The sequence below is a fragment of the Entelurus aequoreus genome, linkage group LG09, assembly GCF_033978785.1.
Source record: "Entelurus aequoreus isolate RoL-2023_Sb linkage group LG09, RoL_Eaeq_v1.1, whole genome shotgun sequence".
Taxonomy (NCBI): Eukaryota; Metazoa; Chordata; class Actinopteri; order Syngnathiformes; family Syngnathidae; genus Entelurus; species Entelurus aequoreus.
Window position 1 is genome coordinate 74,402,858 of NC_084739.1, and position 14,529 is coordinate 74,417,386.

At 38.8% G+C, this 14,529-nt stretch overlaps 1 protein-coding gene across 3 annotated transcripts in view; it reads right to left on the reverse strand.

Annotated features, from left to right (window-relative positions):
- itsn1 (intersectin 1 (SH3 domain protein)) overlaps positions 1–11,730 on the reverse strand; it is a 104,993-nt gene extending 93,263 nt beyond the window's left edge. For all 3 annotated transcript variants that reach the window (XM_062059326.1, XM_062059324.1, XM_062059325.1), the window contains exon 1: positions 11,574–11,730. The gene's annotated coding sequence lies outside the window, so the exon portion shown is untranslated. The remainder of the gene's footprint in view (positions 1–11,573) is intronic.
- Between the last annotated feature and the right edge of the window lie 2,799 nt (positions 11,731–14,529).

The window sequence follows — 14,529 nt, forward strand, 5'->3', positions numbered from 1 at the left end:
CTTTGCGTGCCGGCCCAATCACATAATACCTACGGCTTTTCACACACACAAGTGAATCCATCCATACTTGGTCAACAGCCATACAGGTCACACTGAGGGTGACCGTATAAACAACTTTAACACTGTTACAAATATGCGCCGCACTGTGAACCCACACCAAACAAGAATGCCAAACACATTTCGGGAGAACATCCGCACCGTAACACAACATAAACACAACAGAACAAATACCCAGAACCCCTTGCAGCACTAACTCTTCCGGGACGCTACAATACACACCCCCCGCTACCCCCTAATCCCCCACCTCAACCCCGACCTCCCCCCAACCCCGCCCACCTCAACCTCCTCATGCTCTCTCAGGGAGAGCATGTCCCAAATTCCAAGCTGCTGTTTTGAGGCATGTTTAAAAAAAATAATGCACTTTGTGACTTCAATAATAAATATGGCAGTGCCATGTTGGCATTTTTTTCCATAACTTGAGTTGATTTATTTTGGAAAACCTTGTTAAATTGTTTAATTTATCCAGCGGGGCATCACAACAAAATTAGGCATAATAATGTGTTAATTCCACGACTGTATATATCGGTATCGGTTAATATCGGAATCGGTAATTAAGAGTTGGACAGTATCGCAATATCGGATATCGGCAAAAAAGCCATTATCGGACATCTCTAGTCCACGATGTCGACAATAAAATTTGTCGCCGACAATTATATTCGTTGACAATAGTCGTGACGTCATCACGCATGTTTTTCCGCGTCGCTACTCGCATGTAAACAAATTGTAAAGTGTGAGAACATTTCCTCTTATTCTTGTTAAAAAGATGAATACCTAGCTCATTTTGCAAAGCGGACTTAGTTTTTTTATGTCAGTACATCTGTGACACGCCAGCGGAGACATAAATGGTAAATGGGTTGTACTTGTATAGCGCTTTTCTACCTTCAAGGTACTCAAAGTGCTTTGACACTATTTCCACATTCACCCATTCACACAAACATTCACACACTGATGGCGGGAGCTGCCATGCAAGGCCCTAACCACCACCCATCAGGAGCAATCGATTATTTTTCCCACCTCTATGGGAGATTTCTTATCTTTTCATGGTTGTTCAGCAGAGGAGACACGGCAGCAGCGTAGATCTAGGTGAGCTTTATTTTTCAACACATTTAAGTAAACAATGTACGCAATGTACGTAACATGTAAGCAAACACGCCAGAGCCTCAATTCCGGTCTTTCAACAATCGCGTTTTCTTCGTAATCAAAATATATATTCATATATTACATATAGGCTGTTTAGGAATGTCACAGTATGGAAATTTCTTATCATGGTTATTGTGACCGAAATTATCACGGTTTTCATTATCATCGCTGTATTTTTAAATGTGCTCAAAATGTTCAAAAAGTACTAATCTTTTAACCAAGATTTATTACAAAAAAAAAACACGTTGAAAAGTATTTCCCTTGTCGAAGAAACATTATTGAAAATAAAAACATTGTTTCATGGACTTCAGGTAGAAATTGAATGTGCATATGAAAGCAATAAAAGCATTATAAACAAAGCAAAATGGCAGAAAAAATAAATAAATAAGATAAATGTGAAAAGTGTGCAAGATAGCACTAATGAGATACAAAATTAAAAACAAATTTTGCAAAACGGCGCCTGTTGGCCATAAGACGTAACTGCACTTTTTGTCCATATAGATACAAATAGTGTTCATGTATGAGGTCTAGTCTTATACATAGGGCTGCACAATTATGGCCAAAATAATCATTCAAATTATTTTCTATCAATATTGAAATCATGATTCCTCCTTGGAGCGCACACATGCATGTGGGCTTTTATTTTGAAGCTTACTTTGCAATGAACTGTGTAATGTTTACTAGGGGTGTAATGGTACACAAAAATTTCGGTTCGGTACATACCTCGGTTTAGAGGTCACGGTTTGATTCATTTTCGGTACAGTAAGAAAACAACAAAATATAAATTTTTGGGTTATTTATTTACCAAATTTGCAAAATCTTCCACCAAAAATGTTTTTCTTAGTGGAATATTTGATGTGAAGTAATCAGAACTTTGGATAGGTCAATAATTCATAATGACATTGATTTGGATTCAATATTATGTTTTGAGCAATGACAGTTTGAAAGAAAAAAAAAACAGCTTTGTTTTATTAGTCAACATTGCAACTTTTTCTAAATTACATTTAACCTTGAAGCTTTTTTATTTCACTTTTGTTATGTTTTTGTTTATTTTAATAGTATTTTTAGAATGTGCCGTGGGCCTTTAAAACATTAGCTGTGGGCCGCAAATGGCCTCCGGGGCACACTTTTGACACCCCTGCTATAGATAATAAAAAATTAAATGTGATAAATCTATTGATAAAAAGCAGAGCCTGGTGACGCATGCGCGTTTATCATAACTCTCTCGCTCTCTGTCTCTGCCCCTCCCTCACGAATGCTGCTGCACGCACAATTTGTTTTGTTTTTAACCCCTTCTTAACCCTGAACGTACATTGAAAATACACGCAACCCTAACTCAAAATGCCGGACATTTGAGGCATTTAAGAAACTCCGCCCTGACAGCTCCGCAAAAAAGGACATGTCCGGTGAAAAGAGGACGTATGGTCAGTCTATCGTAACCTGTTAGCTGCTAGCATGCCGTGTGTTGTGCTTCGGTGTGCATTGTTTACACAACGTGCGTTACGCTACTTAATATGTCAGTGTGGAAACTCGTTCGGTACACCTCCGAACCGAACCGGAACCCCGTACCGAAACGGTTCAATACAAATACACGTACCGTTACACTCCTAATGTTTACAGTACTGTAAACCATTGTTTTATCGCTGTTAATTGGCTCCATGGTAAATAAAATTAATCAAATTAGGAAATATTCATTATAATCAAATATTTCATAGCTAAAGCATAAAACAAATGTTTACGAACTTCTTAATCCTGCTTTAAGCATCATAAGAGCCCTCAAGAAATGCAGTAACACCCACATAGTCACCTTAACACGTGTATTAATGCTGCCTGAGGCTGAGCCAATCAGTGGCCACGATACTGAAGAGTGTGCTCTGATTGGTTTGGGCTCATCTGGCAGCCAATACGACTGTAATATTGATATTTTGAGTTATTCAGCCATTTTTATGCTTGTAAATGCTTATTTTAGCCCAAAAATACATAGAATATAGTGAAGGACAACCGTAGTAAATTTTCTGTAGTGGATTTAAACTGCTTTATAGCCATAATAATGACGTTAACAATACTACAAAACATGCATTTATTTACTTGAGGCACACCATCACAAAAATATGTGTATATATTTTTTAAGAATGATCAATGTTGCAACTTAAGTTTACGCTGATACTGATTTTGAAACATTTTACTTTGACGCTGTCACTTTCACTTCCGTTTTCCTACCTCTGCCATGAGATAATGTAATCATTGGGGTTTGTTTGTCTGTAAGTTAGTGAGAAACATAACTCTAAAAGTTATGGACATAGATTAGATTTTGGGACTGATCCGGATCATTTATACTACAAAATCTTACATTTACATTACAAACTCCTCTATGTGTGTATGCGAGCGGCCCCACATCCACCCACAGAGACAAAGAGTATGGACGACTGACAAGAAAGCTCAGTCCTTATATCATATATTTGTTATTATAATAATAATAATAGCAAGATCCTTTAATCGTGTATTTTTTTATGTTATTATTATGAGTCTGTGGCCAATTATGCAAATTAGGAGACAACGTCATTCCTGCAGTGCAAACAGACAGTGTGTTCCTGTGAGAAACACTGACATGCCGACAAAAACAGACATATTTTTCATAGAAATAACCTCTTTGGCTCTCAGATTTGATGTAAAAAAAAAAGCGTTTTTCCATTTGCATGGAGGTAAGCGGGCCATTTTCAGTAATAAAACTTAAATATGCTCTTCTGCATTAGTTGAGTTGAGTTGAGTTTGAGTTTATTTCGAACATGCAAGCCTACAACATGATACATCCCAATTTCCAGTTTCTCTTTTCAACATGTTCGAAAAGGAGTAGGAAGAAGCAGAGCTTATTTAATCCTACCCCTTTTCTTTTACATAACAGTTGCTAAAACTTTTGTTCACTTCCTGTTCTCAATTTATTCACAATTTACTCCATACGTAATCACAATAAAAATAAATAAATAGATAATAATTGGTGAAGTAAATTATATTTCATATGATGAGATGAGTAAGATTATTTTGAGAATGAATAAAAACTAGTGAATGAAAATTAGTGAAAACTGTATCGCCGTAAAAGTGTTTTATATCAGTCGATTTAAATAATTATTGATATTTTTTATGACCTATGGAAATACATTTTTATTTTAAATGTAATGTTCCTCTGATTATAATCCTTCAGCAATCAAGGCAGAGAGGAAATGTCAACACAAGCATGGAAAACACTCAAACGATGTCAACAAAATATTAAAATCACATTGAACACGTAACAATAAAATCTTAAAATGAAGGAATATGTAAGAAATGCTTCATAAAGTGTAAGAAAATAGTGTAAAGTGTGAAAATGTAAACATAGAAAAAACCTGAGAACTACATTCTGCAGGTTTAGTGGCAGGAAATTACAGCTGTGCTCTAAAGGGTGAGCGCGGCTAAGGTGGTGTGGTATTAGCGGTCTTGCCTTGCATCATTTACAGACCACATTGGTCTGACTAGGGTCCCTTTAAAAAAAATCCCAAAAAGTTTAATTTCCTGTTTAATCCACAATTTCTTCATTTTGACTTTTTCTTCTCACTCCATGCAAAGAATTAACTGCCAGACAACAAGATGGTCAATTTGAAAAAAAAAATTATTAAAAAGTGCCAGACTGTCCATGTCCAGGTGACTTTTCCACTTTTATCCACAATTTCTTCATTTGGACTTTCTCTTCTCACTCCATGCAAAGAATCAAGCGCCAGACAAGCTAACTTAATAGTTGATACTGTTACCTAATTGGCTGTTAGCGTGTCACGCCCACTGATCACTTCCTGCGTTGCTCGGTTACCAGACCGCGGGTGCCTTTGTTCTTGCAACCAACCTTGTTTCCAAACTTCCACTTTCTTCCCACAAAGAACAAAAAAAAAACAACGTTTTTTTAATCGATATCGATTACTACTGCGATACATGCTGATATTGTTATGTATGTTGCATTACACTTCCAGAATTTAAACAGAAAGTCAGCAATTACGATTGAAAACAAAAGCTGAGTTGTTTGCATATTTCTTTTGTGTGTCGCGTCCCCGGGTGGACGATTTGTATTTGATGGGATTAGTCGACATAATTAGAGCACTGGGATGGAATTGGAGCGATGGTCTGTTATCAAGGCTTGTGGCAGATGCCTGTTTATACACACACGTACACACGCACACACACACACAGGATACGGATTAAGGTTCAGACTCGCCCCGCCCTTGTTTGCCCCGATGACCCCTCATACGTCATCATAGATGTATGAGGATCTAAGAAGTGCCCTGCAAAGTCACCCTGCAGCGTCACCTTCAACATGGCTGAGGAAAGAAGCTCTGATCTAAAAGCTACAAAAACTGTTTTTTCCTCCATTAATTGTAGATTTTTATTCCATCGGTGAGGTAATTCTTGTAAGTGGTGTCACACTCTGCTACACCCCCAAATCTTGTACATGTGGTAGATTTTGGGTGTGATTAATGTTTGTATCAAGAATAAGTGCAACATGAGCATATAATAACTTCATGAACACACACACACACACACACCGCACCCTGCTTAGCACACACTCCACCATGATGAACACACCCTGCTGACATGTCTCCCGGCACACCATTCTTATCACGCTGCTGTAAAGAGGCGTGCTCATAGAGGTGGTTCCATTTTACTGTAATATACGGACTATAAGCCGATACTTTTTTCCTACGCTTTGTACCCCGTGGCTTATAAAACGGTGCAGCTAATTTGTGGATTTTTCTCCGCTGACGGCCATAATGCAAAAAGGTTTCATAAAACACATGCAAAGACACTTAAACGGGGTGTTGTTGTTTGTGTTGTGGCGCCATCTTTTGCACGATTTCGCTCACTGCAGGTGGTGCTCGTGAATGCCGACAGTGTTTCCTGCTGTTGAAACAGGAAGTAGAAGTGCAGTTCCATCTTCTAGCCGTCCGTAGCGTTTCTACTCGTATGGATCCTTTATTCATCACTCCTTTGTGATGAATGAAGGTTTGTGTTTGTAAGTTTTACAATATAACTAAAACAATTCTTACTTACTAAACCGTCCCATGTATGACGTCTGTAGGAGTGTTTTCATGCATATTTGTACGTGCTATCGCAATGCAATCAAGCTAGCTTTGTTAGCATTACCTAAAATGCTAACACATTTACGAGTGTCTGTTTTAGTATTATTAACTTACAATGGCATTCTTTTTGTATTGTTTCAGTTTCACAAATTCCTCAGTAAATTCACCTAGATGTCACCTTGGAATTATTGAGTCTGTTTAGCTGATTAGAGAGCTTGCGCAGCTAGTGGGTCCATGACGGTGACTTCTGTTTTGTTTGATCAGCCGTTTTACTGCTGTGTTACAGACACCATTTAGAAACAATTAAGGTATGTAAAAAAACATTTATAAAAATATTTCTGTGTAAATACCTCATTTTACAACGTATATTTCTGCGGCTTATAGTACAAATAATGTTTCTTCTAAAAATTCAGTGGGTGTGGCTTGTACCCCGGTGCACTCTTCAAACTTAAAGTGTTTACAAAGTACAAAGAAGAAGAACCATGATAAACATTCTGAATTTATTTCATCCATCCATCCGTTCATTTTAAAAATAATCTTACTCATCTCACCATATGAAATGTAACTTACTTCACCGAGTATTATTTATTTATTTTTATTGTGATTACTTATGGAGTACCGTATTTTTCGGACTATAAGTCACAGTTTTTTTCATAGTTTGGCCGGGGGTGTGACTTATACTCAGGAGCGACTTATGTGTGAAATGATTAACACATTACCGTAAAATATCAAATAATATTATTTAGCTCATTCATGTAAGAGACTAGACGTATAAGATTTCATGGGATTTAGCGATTAGGAGTGACGTATAGCATGTTCTATATGTTATAGTTATTTGAATGACTCTTACCATAATATGTTACGTTAACATACCAGGCACGTTCTCAGTTGGTTCTTTATGCCTCATATAACGTACACTTATTCAGCCTGTTGTTCACTATTCTTTATTTATTTTAAATTGCCTTTCAAATGTCTATTCTTGGTGTTGGGTTTTATCAAATACATTTCCCCAAAAAATGCGACTTAAACTCCAGTGGGACTTATATGTTTTTTTCCTTCTTTATTATGCATTTTCGGCCGGTGCGACTTATACTCCGGAGTGACTTATACTCCGAAAAATACGGTATATTGTGAATAAATTGAGAACAGGAAGTGAACAAAAGTTTTAGCAAATGTTATGTAAAAGAAAAGGGGTAGGATTAAATAATCTCTGGTTCTTCCAACTCCTTTTCGAACATGTTGAAAAGAGAAACTGGAAATTGTGATGTATCATGTTGTATGCTTGCATGTTCCAAATAAACTCAAACTTTACAGTCCGGAAAACAGGGTACAATCCAAATAATCCTATTCACCGATGACAAGAAAATGAATGGAGATACAAATCAAGTTAATAATTTGAAAACTTTTCCAAGTGCTTTTGGGTAGCCATACGTAGATCTTTCCGGTTCCCGCTGACAGGCGGTTATCCGCTGTTGGTAGCTACAGGCGGTGATGAGAAAAGGCGGAGGTTGTTTGCATAATAATGACGACTACGGCGAAACTACGGTACTGTCGTGGCTTGAATCCGCGAATGGAAGCGTGGATCAGGAGGGAGCAAGGACCGAAGAGGACGTGTGTGAAGTCACTGTCCAAACCCGCCCCAGAACATCTGCTCGCAACAGGAAACAGCAGAAACCCGTGAGGAAAGACAACAAAAACTACATTAAACTGGGTTTTATTTGGAGAGGAAATATTCAATATAATAGTTAAATAAAACCTATGCCTTGTTTTTATTGAAAACTTAGGCCGGGGGTCAGGGAGCCGCATGTTGCTCTTTAGCGCGGCCCTAGTGGCTTCCTGGAGATTTTTTAAAAATGTATGAAAATGGGAAAAGTTGGGGGGAAAAACACTTATAACACTTATATAAGACTTTTAAAGTCATTTTGACAGTGGGCTAATATAGACACTTACATCATGTGTTGCCTTCATTATAAAACTTATACAAGACTTTTAAAGTCATTTTGATAGTAGGCTAATGTAGACACTTACATCATGTGTTGCCTTCATTATAACACTTATATAAGACTTTTAAAGTAATTTTGACAGTAGGCTAATATAGCTAACAGACACTTACATCATGTGTTGCCTTCATTATAACACTTATATAAGACTTTTAAAGGCCTACTGAAACCCACTACTACCGACCACGCAGTCTGATAGTTTATATATCAATGATGAAATCTTAACATTGCAACACATGCCAATACGGCTGGATTAGATTAGTAAAGTGCAATTTTAAATTTCCAGCGAAATATCCTGCTGAAAACGTCTCGGTATGATGACGTTTGCGCGTGACGTCACGGATTGTAGCGGACATTTTGGGACAGCATTGTGGCCAGCTATTAAGTCGTCTGTTTTCATCTGTGTTGGTGAATCTTTTGCAATTTGTTTAATGAACAATGGAGACAGCAAAGAAGAAAGCTGTAGGTGGGAAGCGGTGTATTTCGGCCGGCTGCAGCAACACAAACACAGCCGATGTTTCATTGTTTACATTCCCGAAAGATGACAGTCAAGCTTTACCATTGGCCTTGTGGAGAACTGGGACAACAGAGACTCTTACCAGGAGGACTTTGAGTTGGATACGCAGACGCGGTACCGTGAGTACGCAGCTGCGGCTTCCAAACATTTGATCGCTTGCCCGTACGTGTGTGCCGCTATGTGCATGTCACGTACGTAACTTCGGGGAAATATATGTGCTGTATGAACTTTGGGGAGGTGAACGGTACTTTGGGCTGTGGGATTGAGTGTGTTGTGTGGGTGTTTGATTTGTATTGGCGGGTTATATGGACGGGAGGGGGGAGGTGTTTGTTATGCGGGATTAATTTGTGGCATATTAAATATAAGCCTGGTTGTGTTGTGGCTAATAGAGTATATATATGTCTTGTGTTGTGTCAGGTCCCACCCGCCTCTCACAGCATCTTCCCTATCTGAATCGCTTCCACTGCCCTCTAATCCTTCACTCTCACTTTCCTCATCCACAAATCTTTCATCCTCGCTCAAATTAATGGGGAAATCGACGCTTTCTCGGTCCGAATCGCTCTCGCTGCCGGTGGTCATGATTGTAAACAATGTGCAGATGTGAGGAGCTCCACAACCTGTGAAAATCGCATTTAGTTTATTTAAACGGGGATAGCAGATCCATTCTATGTGTCATACTTGATCATTTTGCGATATTGCCATATTTTTGCTGAAAGGATTTAGTATAGAACGTCGATAAAGTTCGCAACTTTTGGTCTCTGATAAAAAAAAAACCTTGCCCCTACCGGAAGTAGCGTGACGTTGTCAGTTGTTCACTCCCTCATATTTTCCTATTGTTTTCAACGCAGCTAGAGCTATTCGGACCATTACCCCATTAATTTGAGCGAGGATGAAAGATTCGTGGATGAGGAACGTTAGAGTGACGGACTAGAATGCAGTGAAATACTTTTTTTTTTTTTCGCTCTGACCGTAACTTAGGTACAAGCTGGCTCATTGGATTCCACACTCTCTCCTTTTTCTATTGTGGATCACGGATTTGTATTTTAAACCACCTCGGATACTATATCCTCTTGAAAATGAGAGTCGAGAACGCGAAATGGACATTCAGTGCCTTTTATCTCCACGACAATACATCGACGAAGCTCATGCTAATTAGCATGAGCTAACGTGATAGCATCTGTCTCAAATGCAGATAGAAACAAAATAAATACATCCCTGACTGGAAGGATAGACAGAAGATCAACAATACTATTAAACCATGTACATGTAACTACACGGTTAATAGATCTCAGCCTGGCAAAGCTTAACAATGCTGTTGCTAACGACGCTAAGGCAAACTTAGCAACTGGACCTCACAGAGTTATGATAAAAACATTAGCGCTCCACCTACGCCAGCCAGCCCTCATCTGCCCAGCTCATCAACACCCGTGCTCACCTGCGTTCCAGCGATCGATGGCGCGACGAAGGACTTCACCCGATCATCCGTGCGGTGGCCGGTTAGCATCGGCTAGCGCGTCTGCTATCCAAGTGAGTAATCCTTGTTGTGTTGCTACAGCCAGCCGCTCGGTTGTGGGGACACCTACAACGTTCTTCTTTGCAGCCTCCATTGTTCATTAAACAAATTGCAAAAGATTCACCAACACAGATGTCCAGAATACTGTGGAATTATGAAATGAAAACAGAGCTTTTTCGTATTGTATTCAATGGGGAAGGCATACCTCTGTTCCCCGTGCTACGTCACACGCATACGTCATCCTCGAAGGCTTTTTCAACCGGAAGTGTGGCGGGAAATTTAAAATTGCACTTTATAAGTTAACCCGGCCGTATTGGCATGTGTTGCAATGTTAAGATTTCATCATTGATATATAAACTGTCAGACTGCGTGGTCGGTAGTAGTGGCTTTCAGTAGGCCTTTAAACGCCTGTCTCCAAAATCGATTTTGTGAAATAAACGCCCGGGCTACTATTTGATAATATACGGTAAATAAATATAAGAAATACTTTAATTTCAGTGAATTCTAGCTATAAATATACTCCTCCCCCTTAACCCCGCCCCCCCCCCCAATCTCCCGAATTCGGAGGTGTCAAGGTTGGCAAGTATGATCACGGTGGTACTCGGGGTGGAAAAGGTCAATAGTTGGGGTGGTCGATGGAACAAACAAGAACCAGGTAAAAAGTTGCATGTCATGTTGCGCAATCCTCCAAACTTTGGGCGCACTTTCTCCTCAGCGCCGACGGTTGCCATAGGAACCAGTCCCGCAGCGGGTCCATCCGCTAACGCTGAGGCCGAATGTGTTAAGTTGCCGTCACATTCTTCATCTCCTGGAACTATTTCACTAACCACCAGCGATATCTCGCATCCTGCTCGTCTGGCCAACTAAGTTAATTACGCACTAATGAAAGCAGGCGTTGTCGCGGGTCCAGTTTCCGGTGGGTTATAAAGACGCCAAAGAGGCTGACGTTGACATTTAAATGGCACCGACTTGTGTCCGTGCTAGGCGGCGCGGATGCACTGATTTCACGTTAGCATGGCGGCTAGCACTCGGCGAGGAGTGCATGGCCGCGGTAAAGAGCGTCTTGTCGCGCCGAAGCACATCCGCACACCTCCCCGGGACGCGGCCCGTCACACTTTAAAGGCCAAACGACTCCGGGCGGCGAAGACGGGCAAGCTAATAGACATAAACACGGCTAGCATCAATGCTAACGCGGCGGCTAGCGTCAGGGGACATTCTTCCTTCGCATCCTCACATGGACTCACCTCATAGTAACACCGCCATGGTGGAAGACCGCGTCAAGTGTGTCTCCGTCGACCACTTTGATGGCGCTCCCTGGTCGTGCGGTTTTAGTTCCGAAGGGAAGCGTCCCTGTGATGCTCCGGCGGCTCCGAGATCCCGACCGACTAAAGGGACTGTTGGAAAATGGGGGTAACGTCTGGGAAGTATCGCGAGACTTGACGTTTAACCAAAACTGCAGTAACGCGATCTCGCGAGAGATTTAGACGAAGGCTTGACGAGACCCTTTGGGGATTAGTGACTTCAGGATGCTACTCGCTATTTATCAAAATGAAATAGGCACTTGTATTTTCTTGAACAATGCATATTTCAGTCATAAATAACATTATTTGTGCATATGTAGAGAAACTTTACTTATATGTACCCTTGTAATTACTGATTAATGCATCTTTAGCTACTTGTTTTTATTTAATTTCATTGAGGGCCGCTTATTATTATTATTATTAAATGGGTTAAACTTGTATAGCGCTTTTCTACCTTCAAGGTACTCAAAGCGCTTTGACACTATTTCCACATTCACCCATTCACACACACATTCACACACTGATGGCGGGAGCACGACCCATCAGGAGCAAGGGTGAAGTGTCTTGCTCAAGGACACAATGGACGTGACTTGGTTGGTAGAAGGTGGGGATCGAACCAGGAACCCTCAGGTTGCTAGCACGGCCACTCTCCTAACTGTGCCACGCTGTCCCCAATTTATTATTATTATTATTATTATTATCAGATTTATTTCACCTACAATTGTGAAGTGAAGTGAATTATATTTATATAGCGCTTTTCTCTAGTGACTCAAAGCGCTTTACATAGTGAAACCCAATATCGAAATTACATTTAAACCAGTGTGGGTGGCACTGGGAGCAGGTGGGTAAAGTGTCTTGCCCAAGGACACAATGACAGTGACTAGGATGGCGGAAGCGGGAATCGAACCTGGAGCCCTCAAGTTGCTGGCACGGTCACTCTACCAACCGAGCTATGCCGCCCCATTTTTAAAAAAAAATCTGTATGTTTTTGTGGTAAAAATAAATCAAATTTTGCTATAAAATTTACATTGTTATTTTTTTAAATAATTTACTGGAAATGAAAATTGTTTTTTTTACAGTAGAAAAATGATAGCTCAGTCGCCATAACTTTACTGTAAAATTTACGAGGGTTTTTTTACGTAAATATTTTTAAAAAATTCTCTGTAAAATTCTGGCAACCGAGCTGCCAATTTGCCGTAAAAACAACAACTACAGGTTTGGCGGTTTGTTACTGTAAATGGCCAAACCGTACCACCGTTTTGTACAGTAAAGAAAATGGCAGCTCAGTTGCCAGAATTTTACTGTAAAATTTACAGGGGCTTCTTTTTTACGTAAATAGAAAATAAAAAATTACGGTAAAATTATGGAAACCCAGTTTTTATTGTAAAATAATTGTATATTTTATAGTGAATGGCAAAACACTTTTTTTTTTTTTACAATAAAAAAAATGGCAGCTCGGTGGCCAAAATTTTACTGTAAAATGTACTTCTTTTTTTTACGTAACTAGAAAAAATTGTTTTACGACAAAATTATGGCAACTGAGCTGCCAGTTTTTATTGTAAAATAACTGTATATTTTCTAGTGAATGGCAAAACAGTTTTTTAGGATAAAAAAATGGCAGCTCGGTTGCCAAAATTTTACTGTAAAATTTACTTTAAAAAAAAAATTGTTTACATAAATAGAAAAATGTTTTTACGGTAAAATTATAGCAACTGAGCTGCCAGTTTTTTTTAACCATACAAACAACTGCATATTTTACGGTTTATTACTGCAAATGCCAAAATGGTACCAGAGTTGGTTTTTTTGCAGCTCAGTTGCCAGAATTTTACTGTAAAATTTACTGTTTTGTTAACGTAAATAGAGAAAAAGTTTTTTTACAGCAAAATTCTGGAATTGATTGATTGATTGAAACTGGGCTGCCAGTTTTTTACCATACAAACAGCAACTGTAGGTTGTACAGTTTATTACTGTAAATTACAAAACGGCACCACAATTTTTTACAGTTAAAAACTGGAAGCTCAGTTACCAGAATTTTACGTAAAGACAAACATGCTTTTTACAGTAAAATTATGGCAACTGAGCGGCAAGTTTTTTTTGTACCGTAAAAATAACCACCGTTTTTAAAGGTAAAAAAATGTGAGCCTAGTTGCCAGAATTTTATCGTCCAAAAACAATGGTACTATTTTTTACATTTATAAAAAAAATGCTGCAAAATCTACAGCAATCTTCACAATTTTAAGACTGTTAAGGCAAATTTTTACAGTGTACAATTTGATGGATAACTTTCTTAGAAATCATAAGTCAAGCAGATATATTTGTTTCTATTAAAAATAATTTGCATTTATGATGATATGTTTGTTGCATTATTAGATAACATTTAAGTTTTAAAAAATTTGATTACATGGAGTATTTTTCTGTCACAATGGACGGATTGAATACGTTTAGTAAGAAAATATAAAGTATTTTATTGAGGCATGTTATTTGCAGGCTTTTGAGGGCCACATGAATTGATTAACGTGGACCCCGACTTAAACAAGTTGAAAAACTTATTCGGGTGTTACCATTTAGTGGTCAATTGTACGGAATATGTACTGTACTGTGCAATCTACTAATAAAAGTCTCAATCAATCAATCAAACATAAAATGATGTGGAGGGCTCACACTGAGTTTGGCACCTGTGCTTTGGGACTTTTAAAAACATCCTGAAAAAAGAAACAATGTTACACTCAAGTCATAAAATGTAGAGTATATTTATGAATGTATGCTGTAAAAGGGACGTTTTATGTCGATGTTAATCATGTACATACGCCAGGAAATTGTGTAGGAATTGTTGGATTTTTGGAGTAATACTGTAATAACCCGTATCTATCAACAGGTGACGCTACAACCAAACCAAAAA